Consider the following 26,678-nt stretch of genomic DNA (forward strand, 5'->3'; position numbering starts at 1 on the left):
AGAAGGGTTTTATGGTTTACTCCAGTTATAACCCAAAGTTTAAAAGGGGGTTTTGTTTATATATGCGGTTAAAGGGTTTTATAAAAGGGTGTATGTGTCCCAATAGTAATGATAGGAAGGATTTAGGGAAAGGCTTTAATAAAAGGGTTAATGAAGGCTTGGGAGTTGATTTAATTCCCGATAGTGAAAGAATATGAAGGGTTAGACTATGTGCTAATAGATGAATGTTCCCACATGAGTTCTAATTAATGGGGGCTTTAACCATATAATGTATTGAGGATTAAACTTGGCAGAGAGTTAACAATTCTTGAGATGAATGTGATTATGCATTGTACATACATACTGTGGGTAAAGCAGGGGTAACCCGGCATCATTATTCCCTTAGGTTTATAATATCGATCATGGGAAACCATTGTCAATCATAGCCAACCATGGTCAACCATGCTTGAATGTCAGTTTGTCACAAGGATTTTCTAACAACGAAAATAAATGATGTTTATTTTAGTGTTTGTAATATTTATATTTTGGTTTACGAATGTTGGGTTTATAATATTAGTCCCTTGCGTTTAATATTATTCCCTTGGCTTCATAATCCCTTGGGGTTTTAGTATTAATCCCTTAGGTTTATTATTCATTTGGGTTTATAATATCAATCCCTTGGCTTTATTTTACCTCATGTTTATAATATCAATCATGCTCAACCATGGTTCAATGTCACATTGTCACAAGGATTCTCTCACCATGAAAATAAACCATGTTTATTTTAGTCTTTCTAATATTTATATTCGGGTTTACCAATGTTGGGTTTATAATATTAGTCCCTTGGGTTTAACATTATTTCCTTCGGTTCATAATCCCTTGGGGTTTTAGTATCAACCCTTTGGGTTTCTTATTAACTTGGGTTTATAATATCAATCATCGTCATCTTTATGTTCCTCTTGTGTTTGTAATATCAATTCCTTGTGCTTCTTGATCCCTTAGGTTTTTAATATTTATCTGTTGGGTTCACTAATTCCTTAGGTTTATAATATTAAAGAGTTGGGTTTATTAGTTCCTTGGGTTTATAATATTAGTCTTTTTTGTTTAATATTATTCCGTTGATTCATAATCCCTTGGGATTTTAATATTAAACCCTTAGGTAATAATAAACAAAAGGGACTAATATTATAAACCCAATGTATACAAACCCTAAGATAAATATTAAAAATACTAAAGCCAAAGCCTAAGCCTAAGAATAATAATAATAATATAAGTTTATATTATTATAATAAAATTTATATAATAATCATAAATATATAAATATATAAGAATATAGTTGCTATTATTTATATAGTTATTAATTATCATAAATAATAATATTGATTATATTATTATGATAATAACAATTATATTTATACATTATTATAATAATATAATATTATAATCAAATATAAATATTATTATTATTATTATTATACAATACAATTCAATTGTTAGTGTCTTTTTTATAATTTTATATTATTAGATTTTTTAAATAATATAATGATAATCTAATATTATTATGAGATATTTTTATTATTAATTAATATATATTACGAGTTTATATAATTATTATAATATTAATATAATATTTATACAGTGATAGATATAAATAATCTGGTTTTTAATATTTATATGGTTATTAATAATCTTATATAGTTATTTATAAAGTTATTAATAATCTTAAATATCCATAATAATTACTAATGTGGTTCATATAAGCTTATGGACGTATATTAACCACATTGGAAAAGGGAATTGTATATATGCTTAATATACACCTATCAGCCTATATCAACTATACTGATAAATATGATTGTGATAGTATATATTCACCCAAAATTATATCTTCGACCTTCCAAAAACGTCTCATCACTTATTTTGTTCTCGAGATCTTATCAGCTGATACACAGTTCTGGCGAATTAGTAGAAATCAAGGATCTGGAATTTATATTTAACAGCCTTCGGTTGAGATGCTATTTATTTAGTCTTTTTGGGATGGAATAAACTTTATAAGCAGAAGAACTATGTACATGTAAACTTACATTTTAATGAAAGTGAGTTTGTTTTTATCTTTTGAAAAGTGATGGGAGTGTTTTTGCTTGTTTGTTTGCCATTATGGAGAACCAGGCCTAGAGAACTGTCAACGTTAGGACCTGCCAGAGGTTCATGTCTGACGTGATTCTATTTTAAAAATAAAATACCATTTCTAAATGAAGTTTCTAACTCTACGCATAAAAATAGAGTTTTATTATGTAAAAAGATTGATTTTTAAATCACATGAATAGTTTAAAATTTTACAAAATGTATAATGGTGTTATTTTATTATTTACTAAATTGAGATAATACTTAGATTTTATGTTAAATTTTTATAAAAAAAAAATTGTGGAAGGTTTATTTGCTACATAATTAGTTTATTTATATGGTGCATATTGAAATGTATTTTTAATAAATTTTTAATTATTTAAGGTTTAATATTTTGTTTAATATCTTTTTAAAGGATTTTGTTTTAAATTTAATATAATTTTTTTGAAATTGTGTAGTTTATATAATTATAATATTTAAAATTTTATAATAAACTATTTTTTTATATATATTTTAAATTTAAAAAACATAATATCAACAACAAAAAAATATTTAAAAAAACAGATTGAATAATTAAACCAGGCCTTTCGTAGTGAGGAAGTGAGTAAAATATATGTATTTCTTTCCATAATCTATTAAAAACTCCTTCATGATGCATTGAAATTACCTATGTTGCTTGCATAAGGGCTAACCTAAATGAAAATTCCTTCCATAGTCTAACAAAGCATGTAAGGATAATTTAAAGATGTTGCTCATTATTTCTTTACCCCAGGGTGGAAACCATGTTTACTATTTGTATAATATATTTTATCTAGGAGTGAAACTATGTTTACTACTTGTATAATATATAAATTTTATCTAGGAGTGAGACCATGTTTATGACTTGTATTATATATCAAATTTCATCAATATGTTTGACAAGTTTCACATGAAGTTAACTCGAATTTATTAGGGAGAACTTAAACATTTTAGTTTCTATGAGTGAGCTCAATAACTTATTCATATGTTATTGGTTGTTTTACAGAGGTATTTTTATTGGTTAAAACAAAAAACATTACAATTTCAATGGTTAGAGTAACAAAAATTGGAAATTTTTTAACATTTTCTAAGTTTTAGGTATATTTGTTTTAGATTTTAAAATAAAAATTTAGAGGGCGATGTAATCATTCTATAATTATGTGCATCATGTTAAATTGTGTAAATTATTTTTAAAAGAGGCCCATTAATATGTGAAAAAATTAAAGATAATCGTGTGATTAAAGAAAATTGAGAAACAATATAAAACATAAAAAAATGTTAATTTTATTAAGGTAATGATCTAGTCCATATATTTAAATACACATATGTTATTAGTAAAATAAAAGAGTAGAAAACAAAAGGAAATCCCTACAACAAACTTAAAAAACAAACTCTTCCTTAGTAAAGTCACCATTCCATGGAAAAGAGATATGAGATATGTGTACAATGGAACAAAAAAATTCCACAATCCTGAGTGAGTTGTCTTACTACTTTAGAGAAAATAGTGGGTTGTTTGGCTAGGCTAGATAAAGTGAAGGGTTTTGTTTACTTTACTAAGTGAGAAATCACATAATCAAACAACACTCAGGTTTAGAGAAAGCCAAAAGAGATGTACTTGAGAGTCACTTCTTGAAGGATCTTTAATATTGATGGTTAGTTTAGACAAGCAAGATGAGGATAATGACCTTAAAATCAATCTACACATAATGCAACCAAGAAAACTATAATTTCCTCTAACCCACAAATGATAAACACTAAATCTAGCTAACCCCATATCATATAAATATATTCCACTTCATCTAATGAATCAAATGCAAGTAAACATGTACATGAATCAACATAAGTAGATAAGGAAGAAAAAAAGAAACTTCTCATTTGTTAAGAATAAAATATTACAATGAGTTAACTTTCACATATATAAAGTCAAAAGTTATGGTCTCAAGAAGATTCCCCTTTTCTCAAACAAATCTTATTTGACTAAACATTCATGCTCAACCCTAATCATACTACTTACTTACTAGGTTTCTCCCTTATCATTTTGTTTGGAATTGTAATAATGCATATTCAAGCTTTTCTCATGGGATTTTTGTAAAATAAGCATTTTTTCACATCTTTTCTCAACATCTATCTACAACCATTCTAGTTGTTTTATATTATTATGTGTTCTAGGGTGTTTTTCATCATTTTTATCATTAATAAAATTTGACTTTCACTATAACATTTTTCTTTCAATATTGTATTTTTGTTCTCTCTAAATATGTTATTCTCTTTCATTTGATTCTCAACCCAACATGAATTAGTGGTATCAAAACAATCTCCCTAGTGCTAATGTTGCTTTTCTATGCATGTCCCCAATGAGACAAAGTAGATGGAATTGGGGATCAAACTAATTGAATCTAGTGAAGAGATTCTCTCAAAAATACAAAAGGCCTTCCCTAATAGATGAAAATAAAGACAAAAAAGTAAGATATCCTATCAAGATGTCACTTAGGGGATTCCTGAAGTGGCAGATTAGGTAGATGATGGATTATTTTGCCTAGATCCTTTAATGATTCCGAATATGGATGAAGGTTGAACATTGCATAAACACACATTTAAAATGAATTGTATTGATCAAGGTATAGGTAAATTGATATCCCTCTATTTCGAGGTAGGAAAAATAAAAAAGTTTTCAACATATAGTTAACTCTACTAGAGGGCTAGTTTTGTATTTGACTAATTTTCAAATACTTAGAAGGATAATTTTGCACTCCTAAAACTCATTCCCCATGTAAAATATTAATGAAATACATACTATGTGCAAGATCTGGGAGATCAATTTAAATTTTATTCTACAAAACCCATGTAGACTATTTCATGAATTCCCTTATAAGAGTATTTACCTATTGGAAATTATGAAGACTAGTATAATGAGATGGACAACCCTGCACCGAGATAAATACTAGATTGTTCTAAAGTAAATCAATGCATTTTCATACACCATGTACAAAACTAAGTACTTAGGACTCTTAGTGCACTTGGTTGTAAAATACCACAATAGACAACACTGATATATCCCAATTGAAATAGATTTTTTGAACATCGCTTCACTAGAAATCACTTATCATAATGTAATCAAATTTGACAAAAAAAATTGGCAAAAGAATAAAAAGAGTTTGGGGCCAAATCTAGTGGCAACAAAAAAATGTTAAAAGTAACTTTAATTCATAAATCATAGAAATATTAAAGATACCCAACTCAAGACAACCAATAAAAGTTGCATGTAAATAATAAGAATGGGAAGTCAAAAAAGGACACATGAAAGTAGCGCAACCACCATAAAATTCCTTGGTGTAGAAATGGAGATTATTACACTAGATTAAATTTTTTATTGGTCAAGATGCAATTTATACTTTGGTTTTTCATAGGCACGAAATGACTCCATAGCTAGGGAAAATGAATAGTTGGAATAAAACCCAAATTCACAATTACCAATGTGAAACTCCAACCAAATAAACCAAATGACAAGGAAGGAGAATTCCTTTTCCATGCACATGTGTGGGTGAAATGGATATTATTTATTGTCATTCCAAACAAAAACGACCAAAATAAACAGATGTATTTGAAGAAGATGAAACTCCAATGATATCACACTTATAGTCATACCCCATCACTTGGCTGAGCTAGGGATGAGACATCCACATTAGTCAACATTACCACCTATAATATAACATCAAGATGTTCAAGGATGAGCTATTCTGTGACATTTCCCTACCTAATGTTCATGATGCTCTTGAAGAAAACCATATGTGTGGAATTTCCATATTGTTTGCTAGTCTAGGCCTTATATGATAAAATTTAACTAGAGAGACAATAAAAAAAGTACTTTACTAGTATAGGCCTTATATGATAATATTTAACCAAAAAGATAATAGAAATTTATAGATGTTTATGGAGAGGAAAACGTAATACAAACAAAAACAAAAAATAAAACATAAGCGTTAACACAGTGCACACATTTTACCCTAGGAAAACCTCAATCCAAGGAAAAACCAAACCTAATGAAATTCCATTATCCCTTAGTTAAAACCCTGGCCAAGCCATCCAAGTGAGCCTTCACTACTCATCTCCCTGTCCTAATTACAATGAAGTTCTCCCAATGTTTTAAATCCTCCATCACATGCAATCCACAGGAAAATAAACATGGGAAAAAAAAAAACCAAGGACCCAAAACCACTACTATGACCTTATCAATCTCTGACTCTTTTCCTTGAGTCAAGTTTACCTAACATTATAATGTTATTGTCATCTTGGAATATTGTCTCTATAAGATATTGGAGGTAGCCTTGAATATTTAAGATTTTATAATCATTGTTAGAAAATTATATAATATGGAGCAATGGAACACATAAAATATTGCAGAAATATAAACACAGAAAGTGCATAAAACAAGAGAGACACAGATATACATGGTTCACCCAGTTTGGGCTACGTCCAACCCGAACAACCAGTCCTTCCTTTCTATTATCCAGCAAAATGAAGAGACACAACCTACAGCAGATTCGTTGTAATATACTCTGTTTTCTCTCACAGTGTCACCTCTCTATTTCCCGCTCACGGAATACACATCTATCACACAGCCTCAAATACAATACCCTCATACAAAGAGAGGGGTTGCCTTCTAGGGCAAAAAAACCATAAACTAAACATAAGTTCTACCGTCAGATCATCTGCCTAATGAACGGCCCAGATTGACTAGAAATTACTATACTTTTGCAAGGTAATTTTACAGCTGTTTTTAGCTTCGGGGGCGTTGCCCCCGAAATCCCCCGCCAGGGGGGGGCTCCCAAAGGTCGCAGCCACCCCCCCGGACCCCCCCTGCAGCAAATATTTTACGGGCGGCGTTTCCGCCCCCATTTCGAACTGGGGTCCAATGTGGCGATACCTTTGAATATAGAAGATAATCAGGCTCCACACCCAACAATCTCCCACCGGAGACTGATTGTAGCAACTCCATCGCTGCTCCATTTGCTGGACAATGGCTCCTCTTTAGACCTGGTTGTTTCTCATCTTCATCGTCATCCTTGAAGACCAATTGAAACTGAGCATATTCTCAGTTTCTCCCTGGTTATAACTTTTGTTAGCATATCTTCAGGATTCTGGCTAGTGTGTATCTTTTCCAGCTTCAACTGTCCATCTTCCAACACTGATCGTATGAAATGGTACTTGAGCTGTATGTGTTTAGTCCTGGAATGAAATGCTGAGTTCTTTGCAAGATGAATGGCACTTTGGCTATCACTGTATAACGTGCCCATATCATGCTCCTTACCCAATTCGCCCATAAACCTTTGTAACCAAATAATTTCTTTACTAGCCTCTGTAGCAGCAACATACTCTGCTTTTGTTGTTGAAAGTGCAACAACACTTTGGATTTTTGAAACCCAACTGACAGTTGTTCCTCCAACAATAAATACATATCTTGTAGTGCTCCTCCTGTTATCTCTGTCACCTGCCATATCTGCATCAACATATCCTTGTAGGGAGATGTTTGAACCACCAAATCATAATGCTTGATTTGTGGTACCTTTCAAATATCTGAGAATCCATTTCACTGCCATCAAATGTTCCTTTCCTGGATTGTTCATGTACCTGCTTACAACTCCCACTACATGTGCAATATCGGGCCTTGTGCAGACCATTGCATACATTAAGCTTCCAACTGCTGATGCATATGGAACTTTAGACATATAATCCATGTCTTCTTGGGTCTTTGGGCACATTTCCTTGCTAAGTTTGTAATGGCTAGCAAAAGGTGTACTAACTGGTTTTGCATTGTGCATGTTAAATCTTTTCAACACCTTTTGTATGTACTCATTCTGAGACAATGTTAATTTACGATTTTTCCTGTCTCTAGTTATTCTCATACCAAGGATTTGTTTTGCAGCTCCCAAATCCTTCATTGCAAATGAATTTGCCAATTTTCTTTTGAGTACATTTATTTCCTACATGTTAGATCCTACAACAAGCATGTCATCTACATACAATAACAATATAATATTGCTGCCATCATTTTGCTTTTTCAAATAAACACAATGATCAGAGTGACATCTAGTATAACCTTGTTCAGACATAAACTTGTCAAATTTTAGATACCACTGCCTTGGAGCCTGTTTTAAGCCATACAAGCTCTTCTTCAACCTACACACTAGTTTCTCCTTCCCTTTCACCTCATATCCTTGTGGCTGCTGCATATATATCTCTTCCTCCAAATCCCCATGGAGAAAGGTTGTCTTTACATCTAACTACTCAAGATGCAAATATTCAACTGCTACAAGACTTAAAATAGTTCTGATTGAAGTCATTTTAACAACAGGAGAAAATATTTCATCAAAATCAATACCTTTCTTCTGTGCAAACCCCTTCACTACAAGTCTAGCTTTATACCTCTGTTTTCCTCCATCTTCTTCCTTCAGCCTGTAAACGCATTTATTCTTCAATGTAGTTTTTCCTACAGGCAACCTGACTAAATCCCAAGTCTGGTTATGCATTAAGGAGTCCATCTCTTCTTCCATGGCTACCTCCCACTTCTTCTTTCTTTCAACCTACATTGCTTCTTCATAACATTCGGGTTCACCGGAATCAGTCAACAATAAATAATATAATGAAGGAGAGTATCGTTCAGGGGGTCTACTTATCCTGGTAGATCTTCTAACACCACTTTCAGGTGTTTGGGGTGCCTGTTCTTGTTGTGGTGGTTGTTGTTGTTGTGGTTGTTGATTGTTATTATTTTTCAGGCACCTTTACTTTTTCAGTAATTTCATCAAGAACTGCATATTCCTTGTTTTCCTTTTCTTGTTTCTTTTCCTGCAACTGATTCTTATACAAGACCTTTTCATTGAATATTACATCTCTGCTCCTAATGATTTTGTGATTTTCATAATCATATAAGCGATAACCAAAATCATTAACACGATATCCAATAAAGGTACATTTCTTTGACTTTGCCTCAATCTTTGTTCTATTTTCTTTATCAATATGGACAAAGGCCTCACAACCAAAAGGCTTTAAAATAGAGTAGTTTACCTTTTTACCTTTCCATGCTTCCTCTGGAACACCACCATCCAAGGAACTTGAAGGCCCTCTGTTTATTAGATAAACAGCAGTATCTACAGCATCTGCCCAAAACTGTAAAGGCAATCCTGCATGCAATCTCATGCACCTTGCACGCTCCATGATTGTTATGTTCATCCTCTCTGACACACCATTTTCTTGTGGTGTTCTTGGAACTGTCTTCTCTCTGCGAATTCCATGCTCTAAACAATACCTATCAAAATCTTTACTGCAATATTCACCTCCATTGTCTGATCTAAGACACTTCAATTTCTTTCCTGTCTCAATCTCAACCAAAGCTTTCCATTTCTTGAAAGTATCAAATACATCAGATTTATTCTTAATACAATAAATCCAAGTTTTTCTAGTTGCATCATCAATAAAAGTAACATAATAACGAGAGCCACCGAGAGATGATACCTGAGCAGGTCCCCATACATCTGTATGCACAAGCTCTAATTTTTCATTCTTCTTTTCTTTCCCAACTCTGAGAAATCTGACTCTCTTCTGTTTTCCATAAATGTGATTCTCACAGAAGTCTAAATCAACATTCTTCAAACCCAACAACAAATTCCTTGAGTGAAGAATCTTCATCCCCTTTTCACTCATGTGTCCGAGCCTATGATGCCATAATGCTGCATCTGCTCCTTTAGAAGTTAAATCATTAACAGAGTTATAAATACCATTGCATAAATACAATGTACCAACCTTTTCGCCTTTTGCTATTACCAAGGCTCCTTTGGTGACCTTCCAAGCTTTATCTGTGAAAGTTGTCACACAACCTTCACCGCCTAACTGCCCTGTTGAAATCAGATTTTTCTTTAGATCTGGAACATGCCTTACCTCCTTTAATAGCCATTAGTTTCCATTCTGCTGTTTTACAAGAACCTTACCCATTCCAACGATTTTACAGGGTTTATCATCACCCAGACGAACTTGTCCAAAATATCCTTGAACATAGTCATGAAATTATTTCTTATCAGGTGTGGCATGGAATGAAGCCCCTGAATCTACCACCCAGGAATCAGTAATATTTTCGAAAGAAAGAATCAGAGCATATTGTAACACCTCACCTGTCACATTTGCTTCATGATTGTTTTCTTGTTGTACATCTCCTTCTTTTCCCTTCCGAGGTCTATAGTCTTTCTTTAGGTGTCCTTTCTTTCCACATTTCTAGCACACTATCCCCGATCTGGACTTGGATCTGCCTTTCCTTGATTTACTGCGATATCCTGAGCTCTTTCCTCTTTCCATTTTTCTTCCTCTAGACTCTGCACTCAAAGCATTTCTCGATGTCTCACCGAAGCTTTTCCGTCGCATTTCCTCGCTAAGGATAGCACCGACAACATCATCAAACTTTAAAGTACTAGATCCAGAAACGAAGTTACTAATGGCCATTACCAAACCATTCCAACTTTCTGGTAATGAGCACAAGAATAACAGAGCTCTAACTTCATCATCAAAGTTTACCCCTATAGAACTTAACTGAGTTGTAACTGTATTAAAATCATTTAAATGGTCTGCAACAGATCCACCTTCCGACATCTTCATATTAAATAACCGTTTCATAAGAAATACCTTGTTTGAGGCCGAGGGTTTTTCATATAGTTTCGACAACATCTGAATCAAACCCTCTGTCGTGGTTTCCTTCGAAATGTTGAAGGTGACTGACGCAGCAAGGCACAACCGTATTGTTCCGAGTGCCTTTCTATCGAGAAGGTTCCATTCTTCGTCTGTCATACCCGTCGACATCTTTGATTTTCCACCCAATGGTAGGTATAGATCTTTCTGATACAGATAATCTTCCATCTGCATCTTCCACAGCGAGAAGTTTTGGCCGTTAAATTTCTCGACCCTAAACTTACCATCTTCCGCCATTGCTCCCACTCGAACCACAAACCCTTCTTTCCTACGAGTTTATCAGCCAAATAGACCTTCGGCTCTGATACCAGTTGTTAGAAAGATATAATATGGAGGAATGGAACACATAAAATATTGCAGAAATATAAACACAGAAAGCGCATAAAACAAGAGAGACACAGATATACGTGGTTCACCCAGTTTGGGCTACGTCCACCCCGAACAGCCAGTCCTTCCTTTTCTATTATCCGTTGTAATATCCTCTGTTTTCTCTCACAGTCTCACCTCTCTATTTCCCGCTCACGGAATACACATCTATCACACAGCCTCAAATACAATACCCTCAAACAAAGAGAGGGGTTTCCTTCTAGGGTAAAAAACCCTAAACTAAACATAAGTTCTACCGTCTGATCATCTGTCGAATGAACATCCCAGATTGACTAGAAATTACTATACTTTTACAAGGCAATTTTACAGTTGTTTTTAGCTTCAGGGGCGCCGCCCCCGAAATCCCTCGCCAGGGGGGGGCTCCCAAAGTTCGCAGCCGCCCCCCCTGCAGCGAATATTTTACGGGCGGCAATTTCGAACTGGGGTCCAATGTGGCGATACCTTTGAATATAGAAGATAATCAGGCTCCACACCCAACAATCATTGCATTATTAGAAATCGTAGTTTCATTCTCTTGTTATAACCTTTTTAGAAATGAGTTTAGTCATCACATCTCTTCTCAAAGATAAGACACCAACATTGTGACCCTTTCGTATTTTTATGTATATCTAAATATTTTTCATTATTCAATTTATTAAAAGAAAATTAGTTTTATTGCAATATTACTGTTACAATATTATATTTATGTTCTCTATACCATATTACATGATCTTTAATTATATTCTAATTTAATCAAAATCAGCTAATTTTCCACTCTTCATGTAAATAATGGACAATATATATGAAAGGTACAAAATGAAACATGAAAACATAACATCTAATAACATAACCTTAATTTCCTCAAAAATATCCTCACATAGTGAAAAATATATTGTTTCTATATAAACAAGTCTTCTATAGGGTTTTTAACTGAAGAATTGATTCTCGCATAGAGAAAATATAAATACCTAGGGATTGCCCAACTTTTTGGAATTGATAGTTTCATTATGCCTTCTAGGATTGGATTACTAAATCTGCCTTCAATAATGATGGAGTAGACTTGTTCTATGTAACCTAGTCCATATCTTAAATTACCTAAGGGTCCGCAATAACTGAAGATGTCTTGTAACCATGGATCGAAAGTTTCTAGAGATGCCATATGATGTATCATCAATTTATAGTCATCATGTGGGAAGCGGATGTATGCAAATTTAGGATGTGAACATGGATCAACAAAGGCGGATGATGGTCGTGGAATATTAGTTTTGGGATTATGATTTTGGTGCTCAAACTGAATTTTCTCTGAAGATTTATCACACTCAGTTGGATAGTGTACAAATATGAAATTCAACAAATCAATCTAAAGATGTATAAATTTTCAAATATTAATCTATCTGTGAGAAGTATGGCCTATCCATTGAATATTTTATCAGAAGAAGTAAAAGGGCCAAAAAATTCAAAATTCTCTTTAAAAATTTTCTAGCCCTTTTACTTCTTATGATAGGATCTTCAATGGATAGGCCATACTTCTCAAAGATAGATTTACTATCTTGAAATTTAGACATCTTTTGGATTGATTCACCGACTTTCATATTTGTTCACAACCCAAATTAAAAACTTGTAACCATACAAAATATTTCTCCCCATGTGTGTAATTCTAATGATTTCTTGAAAATATCTCATGCTTTCAAATATTCCACAAATTTACTCAGTAAGGAAACAAGATATACATATTTCTATAATGGATTTTTGTAGTCCTTTACTTCATAAAATTTTTGTATCCATTCTTTATATAAATCTTCATAAGGAAATATTTTCTTGCACTTCATATTCATGAGGATAATTGAATGTTTGTCTTCTATCTCTTGTTTTTTTCGCACACCAATGATCTAATATAAGTATAGTTAGAGCACCTATCATGTTATTTTGAGAAAATTCATCTTCCTTAAGAACTATATCACCAACTTCATCTTTTAAGACTTCTTTTTCCATCTTCTCAATCATTGCAGGAGAGGATTGTGTTTCCCACCATTTTTCTAATGTTCCTATGAAGACTTAGATAATTAACTTACATGGTTCTACTTCTAATTTACCTTCATACACATTATTCTATTGGACACTTCTATTAATCATTTGTCTGATTTGTACTATAGATGGATTGCCAATATTCCATCCATAATAATATTCATCTGTAAAATATTGAACTTTAGGAAGTTTTCCTTTGCCACACAGATATGGTGTCGGTGGACTATATGAATGTGGTGGAATTTATTTATTATTATTATTATTATTATTATTATTATTATTATTTGATTTTTATTTATTTTATTTTATTTTATATATATATCTATATATATATATATATATTTCCTGGCTAGAAGGACATGAGTTACTAATGTTTTTTTTCTCTTCTAGTGGACTCATTATTTGTTGTTTGGGAAACAAATGAGGAAACGTTTCTATTGTGGGAGCATAAAAGTTTTGGACAAGATGATAAAATAGATGTGTCAGGGGAATGGACTTGCTCTTTTCTTTACGAATGTTTGAAATTTTTTCTTTAATATTCTATGTCTTTTGATCAATTTCTGTAACAGTATAACCTAATGCAGAGAAAATTGTTTCCAATCCTTTTGTTAGCTCTTCTCCAACTTCTCTTTGATTTTTATGACCTTAAAATTTAACATATTCATGGAGGATCACTGACACTTGTAGATTGTATGTGCTTTTCTTTCTAGCCTAATCATTTGTAGCATAAACATGAGCCACCATACCTCTTAGAGCAACGTTTGCCCAATTAATTTGCTCTGAAACTATTTGAATTCTTTGTTAGTGCCAGGTAGTTGGCTTACTTATTTTAGTACTAGAGGAAGGGATCTGGACTTATTTTCTTCTTATAATAATAATATACCTTTAAATGGAGGAAATGAAGAGGTGGACTCAATTTTTTGACTATCTAGGGTTTTCCAATTATGCCTAGGGGTACTAGCTTCTGCTTCATATTTCTTCCCTATTTCTATCATTTGTACTTCTTTTTATTCGTACTTGGATTTATAGACAAAGAAGGATACCAATAGTTTCCTGTTGCGTGAAGCTTTTCCATTCTAAGGCCAACTTTCTTTTAATTTCCTATGGGGTTTCTAGATTTAATTGGACCGACTCAGGGTGGGTGTATAATCCTATTTTATCATTTTCTTCATCCAATTTAGATCTACTTGCCATTTTTTGGCTCCTTTCATGAGTGAGAACTTGTGAATTTCTAGAGTTGATGGTATCCTTATGTCTTTTGGGACTGGATTACTAAATCTACATTCAAAAATGATAAAGTCAACTTATTTTATGTAACCTATTCCATATCTTGGACTTCCTGAGGATCTGCAAGAGTTGAATATCTCTTGAAACCTCGGATATAAAGTTTCTAGAGATGGCATATGATGTATCATCAATATATACTCATCATATGGGAAGCAGATGCCTGCACATTTAGGATGTGGACATGGATCAACAGAGGTAGATACAAATGGTAGAATATAAATTTTTGGATTATAATTTTGCTACTCGAACTGAACTAACTGTGAAGATTCACCATGTTGGGTTGTCAGACTCTAGAGAGAAATGAGTTGAGTACAATAAGGAAATTTAACAAAATATGGAACATATCCTTAATATTGTTCTAATTGTTGTAGTGCAATATGTACATAGTGTGCTTGAGGTGTTACAGATGAAAATGAAATGACTATAGAGGAGTTTGAATCTTCAATATTTTCCGAAGTGATGGCATTTTCCTTGGGTAATTTAGGCATGTCTATAACCTAATGTTATGGAAATGAAATAGTTTCCTATTTTGTCATTTGGTGCTCCGTTTTTTTATTCAAAGGATCAATTGGGATCAAAGTACTAGATTGGGATTCTTTGTTGGGGGTATGTAAAATAAAAGGATACATTGTATTGTTATGTCAAAAACAACCACAAGTTTGGATAGGATTGTTTTTTCTTCGATCTCTTAAGGCAAAACTAGTGGTTTTAATTTGCAACTCAATAATATCACCCAGGTTCTCATCAAATGCATATAGTGAAAAGTTCAAGAAGAAATCAAACTATACGGGGCCATTAGATAATGGAGAAACTATTCCCCTTATGAGAGAATCATAAAATTTATTGAGTGAGGTATCATACTATACAGAAGACATAAGCATCAATTCCACTATGGAAAAGAGATAATATTCCTACTCTGATACATCCAAGGTGTAGATATTGAGTTTTGTATTTCTTTCCTTCGACTTGTATTTTCTTCGAATCTAAAAGAGAAATGGTCTGGGTCATGTCATAGTTTTGTTGAACTTGTGAAAAATGTTCCTTTATGATAACATGACTAATGGCTTTAAGATGAATTATGTTCAAATTAGCATAAATACTATTGCAAAAATAGGAGGAAGTTTCCATGTAGCTTGAGCCTAAGCCTCGACTATTTCTATATCAGCTTCATTTACAAATGATACCCGCCATGTCTTAAACATATACTTTAATGCATATAACACTTTCTTCAACCTTCTTAATGTCTTTGAAAGAAAAAAATCTCTAGCTAAAATCCAATATAAGCACAAAGAATGACTTTAAGGGATTTTATCAACAAGAGAAAGATAAAGTTGTTCAAAAGATGAAGGCTATTTGGCTCGTTATAGACTCTACCTATTATAATGAGATTTAGTATAAAGATTAATAGAAAGAATAGATGTGTTCCTGAGAAACTTTGTGATCTCTAGCTCTGATACTAATTTTTCTTCAAAGGCTCCCTCAAAGAGTAAATGAGCTTAAATCTCAACAATATTTTGCACTTTATACCCTCAACAATGTTTTGCACTTTATAATCTACTAAAAATCCTTTACAAAAACCTTTTAGCAAGCCCAAAAATTTTCAACCTCCATTTACTTGGTCTCTTGACACTACAAGACTCACTGCAACTAGTGATCCAAGGCTCTAAGAAAACCTCTATACAATTTGGAATGAATTTTACGCAGAAGTAAGACACAAAATAATATATGAGAGACACAATCTCAGAAAGAATTTATTTTATTAATAAAGTCGAATGGATGAATGATACATAAGGGAATATTTACATACTTCAAAAGACTTAAAATATCCTATGAGTCATGCCACTTTAGCTTCACATATGCCTCAAAGTGCATATGCACAGGCTTGTCAAACTCAAACTAGAACGACTATGAGTTTTTTTTTGTTGCACGTAGATCACATTAAGCACAGTTGCAAAACATAGACAAATTTTCAAGATTGAATCTGACTCTGAATGAGGAGAATGAATACATCCTCCTTATTTATAGATCTTTGAAAGAGATTAAGGCATAAGTTTAGATAGTGAATTCCCTAACAATTCATATAGGAATCATCCTAAAGAAAGGATTTGATAGAGTCTTTAGATTACTTTTTTGTAGATTCTCTAAGATGCGGGTCAATCCTCACCTTTAGTTGTAGAAGTTGTCTGATTCCTAGAGGAATTGTGTGGAAAAGCAATCTAGTATAGACACAAAATATTGGTTAAAGAGGATAGACTCATATTCTAGTCAAAATGCATATTGATGCCCAGATATCTTCCTCTGTAGTATATCATATTTCACATTTTGGAGAATATTTTCCAGAAAACAATGTGTCTCCCTTGCAGGTTTTGTATAATTATGTTCATTTTCATGAGCCATTGGTGATGTGCATGGATGAAAACATTCATCATGTTCTATTCGTTCCTAATTTCAGAATATTGGATATCAACTATATTATCAAGTGAGATTCCAAAATCTCTATATTTTGTTGTGATGATGCCTAGGTCCGCCGTGCTTTGATTGATTGCAAATTATTTCCACCAGTCTATGAACTATTCAAGATTATGTCTGTTTAATGTGAAATTAACTAGCCCAAATTTTAGAAGAGTAGTGTATGTTTTCCTCTAGTTATCTTTGCATAATAGATCAAACCATAAGTTTTTGTACTGATTGTAGTCATAATTAGTAGTGGGAAATTTAAGGACGAGATTGTTTCTAGGCCATTCATCTAGGGTTCTTGGTCAGTTTAGGCTGAAGTAATGATGTGCTAGTCCTTCTTTATTATTTATCTGTTCCCAGATGATATTGATGTCCCAAAACTTATATGTCAAATCATCTTCTGTTTGCATTGCATTTCTTAATGCCTGCTCACATACATGTATGGTACAGCCATAGTTAAAGTAGATATGGCATGCACTTCTTGTAATAGATGGGCCAATGCAGTACTAGATTGAAGATTCATATCTAGGACTTGGGTACTTCTAATATGCTAAGTGGGTTTCCACTCTTCATTGTATCTCTACCAAGACATATAGTTGGGAATATGTATGACATGTTCTTTGCCATTTATCCACTTCGTGACTATGACCATCCATTGCTCCTTAATCTCATGCTGGATTTAATTTCTTTCATGCTCACTTGGTTTCAATTTTTTCCTATGCTCGCCTGATTTTGAATTTTTTCCATGCTTACCTGCAATTTTTCTTCGCTCGCTTTAAAAATTTTCATACTCACTTGTATTTTTGTCTCACTTTCTTGTATATTTTTTTCTATAAATTTTCTCAGTTGAGAAAGTTTGGAATACATTTCTGACTTCCTTTTATTTCGATATTGAAGTCGAAGTTTTCAAAGAGAGCCTGCCATATAGTAAATTTTTCTTCACTTGCTTTCTTAATTTATTTGTTTAGGACCTTTTTCACAGATGTGGCATCTGTTCTTAATATAATATTTTTATTTACCAAAAAAATTTCAAATTTATTGACTATGTTAAGAGAAGTTGTAATCTCCTTATCTATTGTTGCATAGTTCTTTTATCCTTCTTGCCATGTTCCATAATAAAACTAAATGATTTCTTCTTTGCTCCTTTTTACAGTTATGTCTCACTTGCTTGAGGACTACTCCCCATTCTGCTTCACTAGCATCAGACTCAAAAGATTTAGGGAGTTCATCATCTATGACATAGAGTATTGGGAGATTTACTACTTTTTCTTTGATATTTCTTGCTGCTTTAGTGTGAGCTTCAGACTAGACCAAAGGATTTTTTGATAGCCTTTCATTTAATATTTTTATGTCTTTATCAGAGTCTTTATAGAAATGGCTTACATAATTCAGGCTCCCTAAGAACCTTTGTAGTTGGGCCTTGTCTACAATTTTATTAGGAAACTTATCTACAAACTCCACTACATGTTGTTGTAAGTCTATTTGGCCATTAGATATTGCGTGTCCCATAAATTTCATTGGATTTTTAAACAACTCCATCTTTTTCTTTGAAACAACCAATCTTGCATTCCTTATAGCTTAGATAAATTTCTTCAAATGTTTAAAATGTTGTCCAAGTGAATCTGAGAAAACAAGAATAACACACACACAGATATATATATATATATATATATATATATATATATATATATATATATATATATATATATATATATATATATATATATATATATATATATATATATATATATATATATATATATATATATATATATATATATATAATGAGCCAATCAAAGTAGATTTTCATCACACTATCCATTACCCTCTTAAATTTTGCAAGTGCATGCTTCAGTCCAAAGGGCATTACATTCCACTCATAATGTCCTGCAGGAACACTAAATGCAGTCATGAACTTATCTTCTTCTTTAATAGCTACTTGTGAAAATCCCAACTTCAAATCAAACTTGGAAAATATTTCAGCTCAAAAAAATCTATTTACAATGGTAGATTTGTGAGGAATAGGACATGTGTCATCTTCCATAACCTATTCTGAATGTTTAATTACATAAAATCCATAATAGTTCCAAGGGCTCTTAGATTCCTTGATCAGTGATTTCTTTAAGAGTCCCCTTATTTCTTCTTAACAGAGCACATGGTATTCAACATTCATTGGGATGGCTCTACTTTTTCATGGTTTTCCTTCATAGTAAGACTTATATGGAATTTCAATGAAATGATTTTTCTTTTCCAAAATGAAATTGGAATTTCAAAGCAAACTTCATCTTCAATTTTTTATTTTTTTTTTACAGGGCTTGTATTTTTGCTTTGATTTCCTCCTTTTACAATTACTCCTCAAGTTTTGAGTTGATCTTAAACTGTTTGAGCTCTTGAATTTTCTGTTGTTTCTTCTTTATGGTTTCTGCCATTTGGACTATGATGGAACTATGATAAAATATCTTGCTTTCCAATATTTTGTCCTAGTAGACTCATAGGGTTCTACAATTGTAAGGAATAGTGTTCCCAAAATGTAGGCTACTCGAATGTCTGCTAGCAGAAATTTCATATCTAGGAAATAACGACCAAAGCATAGAGTTTCTTTGAGTACTTCATAGTCCATTTGCATTGATGTGTTTCCTAGGCCAATAACAAAATTATTTGAGTGAACCCAATAGACATTAGGAATGATTTCTTTGTTAATGATATGCAGGTCAAATCTTGAATCTATTAGATATTTTAGTTTAAAACTCCATCCCTTGATTCTTAAATTAATGAGGATATTATACTTCTGATGTTGAATGATGCAGGAGCATCCAAACTTAGCCAGCAATGTGAAGGTTTGTTCACATGTTGTGGCTAAACAAGTGAATTTCATTGACCTGATGGGTCAAAAATCAGTTTTAGTGAGAGGGTTTGATCTCTCAAGAAATGAGTTGTATTTCATTATTGTAATAAGTTAGGAATTATCTTATTTAGGCTCAAAGATGATTTGTTAGCATAGGTGTGAGATAGAGCTAGGAATTAGAAGATTTGTTGTTAGATTTATTAAAAATAGGGATTGATTTGTTAGATACAATTAGAGTGGTATCCGACTTATGAAAAGGAGGAAAAATGTAATGAAACAGAGAGAGGATTGAGGAGTAGATTTAGTAGACTGAGAGAAAAATCGTGTGTGGATTGTATTTTTAGACAAAGGTTTTTATTTGTGTAAATCAGGCCCAAGGCCAAGACTCTGTAACCCTTTTATTATGAATGAATTGACATTGTGCGTATAATTATATATATGCAGCCCTTGGAGATCCTCGACTGCTTGTTTTCTTTGTATTTGGATGATATTGACGCTTGCTTTGTTTTTTCTGCTTTACAATAGATAAACACTGAGTTAGAAGAGTAATCGACGAGTTAAATATATCATTGGTTCCACAAGCAGAAAACCCAAAATACACAAAAAATCGTCGCAAAACACACTCAGAATTGGAATTCAGACTTCAAATATTTTGGACGAAGGTTTTTAAAGTTATCAGGTCTGTGGAGCCCAAATCGCATCGCTTAAGTGGAGAGGAACCGGCTTGTTGAATCGCCAAACTTTGACATCATGATATAACCAGATTTGAAGTGTTATAGAGAAGGGGTGATAGTCTATCTGGTCCGCAAGCGTTATCGCATTGGCGCTTTGAAGTGGAGGAAGTTTACACAGTGGAATTGCAATTTGCGATTGGCCGATTAGGTTGTGGCCATTAGATCACGATCTATCATGACCGTTGGATTGCAGAAGCAGTTTTGTAGTGGACAATATTTTAGGCGTATCAAAGGTGGTAAGTTATTTGGGAGGGTTGACACCCGATTCCATTCAACCTTCAACATGTAGCAAAGGTAGAGGGGAATAAAAGCGCTTTATCAGGCGGTTAACTCTCAATCTATTGTTCTATACCAAATCTTCGACGACCGTCAGATCTCGCAGATCCAGATCAATGGTCACTAAGGGTTGATTTGTTGACTTTTGGCGTACGATAAGCACGCCAATGTAAAAAGGTAAATCCCATTGTTTGGCTTGTTTTTAGTGAATTTTAGTTTAAAAGGAAAAACAGTCAGGTTATAGATAAAAGGGGATCCACGAGGTGATTTTGGGGTTTTTGTGAGTTTGGCTTCCGCGCTGCGTCATTTGTGGTATCAGAGCAGAAGGAAGGGTTGTTTGCAGTGAAAATGCCGCCAAGGAGAGGCATTGGTCGAGGAAGACCTAAACCAAATGCAATTCTACTGGAAGAGGTACAGAGTTTGTGTACAAGAATGGAGACAATTGAGACTGCCTAGAGAAGAGCACCTGATGAAGGAGATGAAAGTTCTTCAGAAGAATCTCCTACAGAGGAGGTAGTAGAAGAAGACAATGAAACTGCCAAAGTCATCAAGATGTTGGTGAAAGTAGGGGGAAAACCTAAGGCGGAAATCCCTATGTATGAAGGGAGTCTCAACGCAGAAGAGCTAACGGATTGGATCAGATCCTTAGACCAATTCTTTGACTATGAAGAGGTTGATGAGGGGAAGAGGGTGAAGTTTGTAGTTACAAGATTGAAGGGTCATGCAGCTACCTAGTGGGACGAGTTACAGACATCAAGAACGAGGAAAGGGAAGTCCAAGATCAAGCTATGGGAAAAAATAGTAAGTACAATGAAAGCCAAGTTTTTTCCTAAAGACTATCATTTGAATCTTTTTAAGGAATTGCAAAATTTAAAGCAAAAATGAATGTTTGTTAAAGAATATACAGAAGAATTTTATAGATTGAATATTAGAGTAGGGCATGTAGAGGATGATGTGGAAAAGGTAGCTAGATATATCAATGGCTTAAGGTATGAAATACAAGATGAGATTAGCTTGTTAAGTTTGAAAATTGTTGAGGATGCCTATCAAGCAAGTTTGAAGGCAGAAGAGAAGATATTTAGGAAACAGAGTCAAAGGAATAGAGGAAAAAGCTCAGCAAGAGGTAGGGGAACTACCAGACCCAGGGGACAACAACATCAACATGACGCAGGAAGCTCTAGTAGACCACCACAGAGGGGAGAATCTAACAAAGGAATATTTGTGTCCAGAGGAAGAGGGAAAGGAAGAGATGTTCGGTGTTATACATGTGGAGAATGGGGACATATGTCATGGAATTGTCCTCATAATAAACCAGCAAGTTAGAGGAATGCGAATGTGGCTGAGGCAAAGCCACAACCACCTCAACTTATGGAAAAGGAATAACCCCCTGAAGAAGGTTAATCACTGGTATTGAGAAGGAATTTGCTTAGAGCAGAACCGGAGATTGGAGAACCAACACAGAGGAAGAATTTGTTTAGAACTACTTGTAAATCCAAAGGTAAGTGTTGCAAAGTAATAATTGATAGTGGAAGCACTGACAATCTTGTTTCTACAGAGATGGTGGACAAGCTCGGACTAGCAAAGACCATGCACCCTATTCCTTACAAGGTATCATGGTTACAGAAGGGACATCAGATTATTGTGACTAAATAATGCAAGGTGGAGATACAAATTGGTAAGTATAAAGATGTGATATTATGTGATGTAATGCCCATGGATGTATGCCATGTATTGCTAGGAAGGTCGTGGCAATTTTATCAAAAAGTTATTCATGATGGAAGGAGAAACACTTATACTCTGTAGAAGGATGGAACTAAACACACATTGCTGCCATTGAAGGACAATGCTGACAAAGGAACACCTAGAAGTAGTATTATGCTGATAAGTGGAAAGGAGCCACTGCAATAAGTAGTGAAGAATGAGGAGTTGCATTTTGTTATTGTGGGAAAGCCAAAGGTAATTTTGACTTCCACAAACTTGGATGATTTACCTGAAGAAGTTAAAATGTTGTTAGATGATTTTTCTGATATTATTGTGGATGAGTTGCCAAATGCATTGCCACTGATCAGGAGTATTAGTCATCATATTGACCTAATACGAGGAGCAAGTTTGCCAAATAAAGTAGCATACATATTAACTCCTCAAGAGAACGCAAAAGTTGGAAGACAAGTGCAGGAGCTGATGGATAAGGGGCTAATCAGATAAAGTCTTAGTCCATGTGTTGTACCAACAATACATAGTCCAAAGAAAAGAGGAGAATGGCATATGTTCACAGTTTCCAAGCCATCAACAAGATCACTATCAGGTACAGATTTCCTTTACCACACATGGATGATTTAATGCACTGTTTGAGTGGATCAAAATACTTTACTAAAATATATTTGAAGAGTGGATATCATCAAATAAGAATCCGAGAAGGCGATGAGTGGAAGACTGCATTTAAAACAAATAGTGGATTGTATGAGTGGTTAGCGATGTCTTTAGGACTCACTAATGCGCCTAGTACATTCATGAGATTAATGAATGAAGTCTTAAAGGAATATGCAGGAAAGTTTTTTATTGTTTATCTTGATGATATTCTAGTTTTTAGTAAAAGTAAAGAAGCACATTTAGAGCATCTTAAGTTGGTCCTAAGAACTCTGCAGAAAGAGAAACCACTGATAAATCTAAAGAAATGTAGTTTCATGAAGGAATAACTGGTTTACTTGGGATTTGTAGTTTCTAAAGAAGGCTTGAAGATGGATCCAGAGAAAGTCCAAGCAATTTGGAACTGGCCTTGTTATCAGGAAATCTAGTGTCTATGCAGAGCTGCTAGTCCCACTAAGGCTGGTAGCTACCTTAGAAACAAACAAACTAAAACCACTTTCGTTTTCCTTTATGAGAAGTAGATAAGAGGGGAATAAAGGAGACCAACCTCTGTCTTGTGCTTGGTTCCTTGCTTGATTCCTCTCCCTTCTGATAGATCTTTGCCACTCGCTTCCTCGTCTACCCAGCTTCAAAGAGCACATGTAGAATCAAAGCAGCATAACTCTATCCAAGAACATAGATCTACTATCATAAACAATATAGGACCAGATATATATTGACCACACAAATGCATATATCATCAATCATACAAGAATGTGGAGGAAAACTTGAATAGCTTTATTAATAATCAAGAATAACAAAGAGGATTACAACCAATTGTTCTGACCCAGCGTCATCCTCTCAGCAAGAAAGCCCTTCTTCACCTGATGAATAGCTTAGATCACCCAACACTATGATGTTACACCAAGAAACCAGCAGCACTTCCTTACAAGATACAAAATTCCAGCCTCCGGATCTCTGGGATGAGGGATCCATATATAGATGTTTGCAAGGGGGGTGAGTCAGCTTTTGATATTTGATTAGTGTCCTCTCTCTGATAGTTCTTGATTCCACTTGGAGATTGATGATCTCTTACTCATCCCTGGGCGATTGCAGAGAGGCAAGTGTCGCAGGAGAAGTTTCTGGAAGATTCCATTATCCTCCACCTTGCAGATTGACCCTGCCATTTGTCCACTCTCGCCCATCGCACCCCATAGAAGGGCTTTTCGGTATGCATCGCACCTCCCGTGTGTATTTAGGTGGGATGCAATGCACTTTGACCATGGAGCAGGTGAGATGGTCCAGTTTTGGCCAGTTTTGAGTAGGTTTTCATGGAGAACTTCTGGGAGAAGATGTAATCAGTTAACCTTGTTCTTTTAGAGGTTGGAACAACACTTTTAGGGACTTAAGAGCCCTTGGTTTATGGACATTTATGATTGGGGTTGCAGTGCCCAAAAATGTCTATAACAGTTGCCCCCTAAAGCATGAGGTCATTAATCTGTTGATGTCGAGTGAAATGCTTTATCATGAGGATCTGAAGTTTTTTCGAGCTGGAAGGCGACCTGTAATAAGATACAATACAATGCATTATCTTCATAATATTTTCATGATCTAGCTGAGGCGGGCATTCCCATGCTCAACTTTATAAATTCATTTTCATGTACATAAGACAGACAATCATCTGAGTGCAGACTGATGATTCTGGTAGAGCCATCATCCCTTAGATTGGATGATTATCTGTGCAGTAATGATGTACATTTTATGTCTTTATTTTCCTGAATATATATCGCAGCCCAGATGGATGAAACTAGATCCGGGGTCTTCAATGTCGTTCGATCTTCACTAAAAGTACAAGTCGATCCATGTGAGAGATGTTCTAGAGTCGAACATGGAAAGACATCGCCTGATTACCAACCAATGATGTAAGCTGTTAACAGGCGCGAGAGGAATCACCGATAATGATGATGACCCTCAAGGTACTACAGTACAATTCACGTGGTGTGAATAAGGGACTTGGCGTCGAACACCACGCAAAATCTTTCGGTCGAAGGCCATTGATGTAAACCTGTCGCCGGAAATGAGAAACTTGCCATTGAGGCATGCAAGCTTCAAAGTACTGAAAGGGTTGTTCCTAGATCGACTTCTTGGATAATGAGCTGATGTCGACAAGAAGCGATCCATCATAGGAGGGCCTTAGTGAATCCCACATCAATGACAGAGAATGGAGCAAATGATTTTAATGGCTCAGGTGAAAATGATCTGATGATATAAGGTTCAGGGTGGCGGTCATGAAAGAATGGAGCGTAAATGTATTGCAGTGGATGAGACACAGGTGAATTCTCTGAGCGACTTCTCTTGAACATATCGGCAACACTGATGATGGATTGGTAGCGTTAACCCCAAATATGGATGGTATGATGGACCCATGGTGCTATGACCAGTGAACGGAACAACCCAACCCGACTCGGATGCAGAGTGAAAGTGTCATGTTTAAGAGCGACTTGCTACCAATAAAGTTTCTTCAAGTTTTCTTACCAATTTTTCCCCAGTCATGGTTGACCAGTACCTCTTTATTTTTGTCAAGCTTAAGGAGGATAACATATGCTTGTTCTATAATTTTCCCTTGGGGCAAACCCATTGCTATGTTTTAACGAGCCTAGCAATAGTGAAACTCGTTCTTGTCTGTACGGACAAGTTTGTCGCTATTCGGATTTAACGAGTTTAACGACAAATATAACTCGGTCCTTTTCAATTTTAGAGAGTCTGAAAAAGGGACATAAAGAAAACTCCAATAATCCTTTTTCATCATATAATCCCTCAAGTTCGAAAAAGTATAAAATAATACAAAAGGGATGAATTTTCGGTAATTTTAACGAGCCGAACAACACAAGTGCTCGATATTTTTGTGTAATAATCCCTCAAGTCCAAAAAGATTAAAATCTAAAGGAGGGATAGCACTTCCGGTCACTTTAACGAGCTGGAGAGGCCAATTGCTCGGCAATCTTTTCATATTTTACGAGTCAGATGAAAAGAGCTTAAAGGAGACTTGTTTTTCGAGGAACAAGTGATAAATTCGGGTAGCAGCTGATTCCAGGTAAGGTTTGGAATTTTCCAATCACGGCAGTGTCACAAGGATGGCTAACAGGATCACTCTTCGCAGCTGTTCCTCAAAAGGGGTAAACAATCAAATGGAGGTGAATAATTAGCTAATACAAAGTGGAGATGATGATGAGAACACGACCAAGGCTTCAAAGGCTGATGATAATACATTCACGATGGTTATTTACCGGAAACTGGTTCATTTTTTAATGAGCTTAAACTCTGGGGGAAAATTTGCTCATTGCTTATGTTTATTTTTTAACGAGCTTTAATTCCGCGTTAAAACTCCTCGATATAATGGTCATTAATTATCTTGATTTTACCATTGACAACTTTGTTCCTTCAAAGGTTGTACTGCCTCTCATTTTACCATTTCATTTGAACTTTGGTTT

Source organism: Pinus tabuliformis, chromosome 9, assembly GCF_031772625.1.
Source record: "Pinus tabuliformis cultivar Carrire ecotype Pingquan chromosome 9, CPIR1, whole genome shotgun sequence".
NCBI lineage: Eukaryota > Viridiplantae > Streptophyta > Pinopsida > Pinales > Pinaceae > Pinus > Pinus tabuliformis.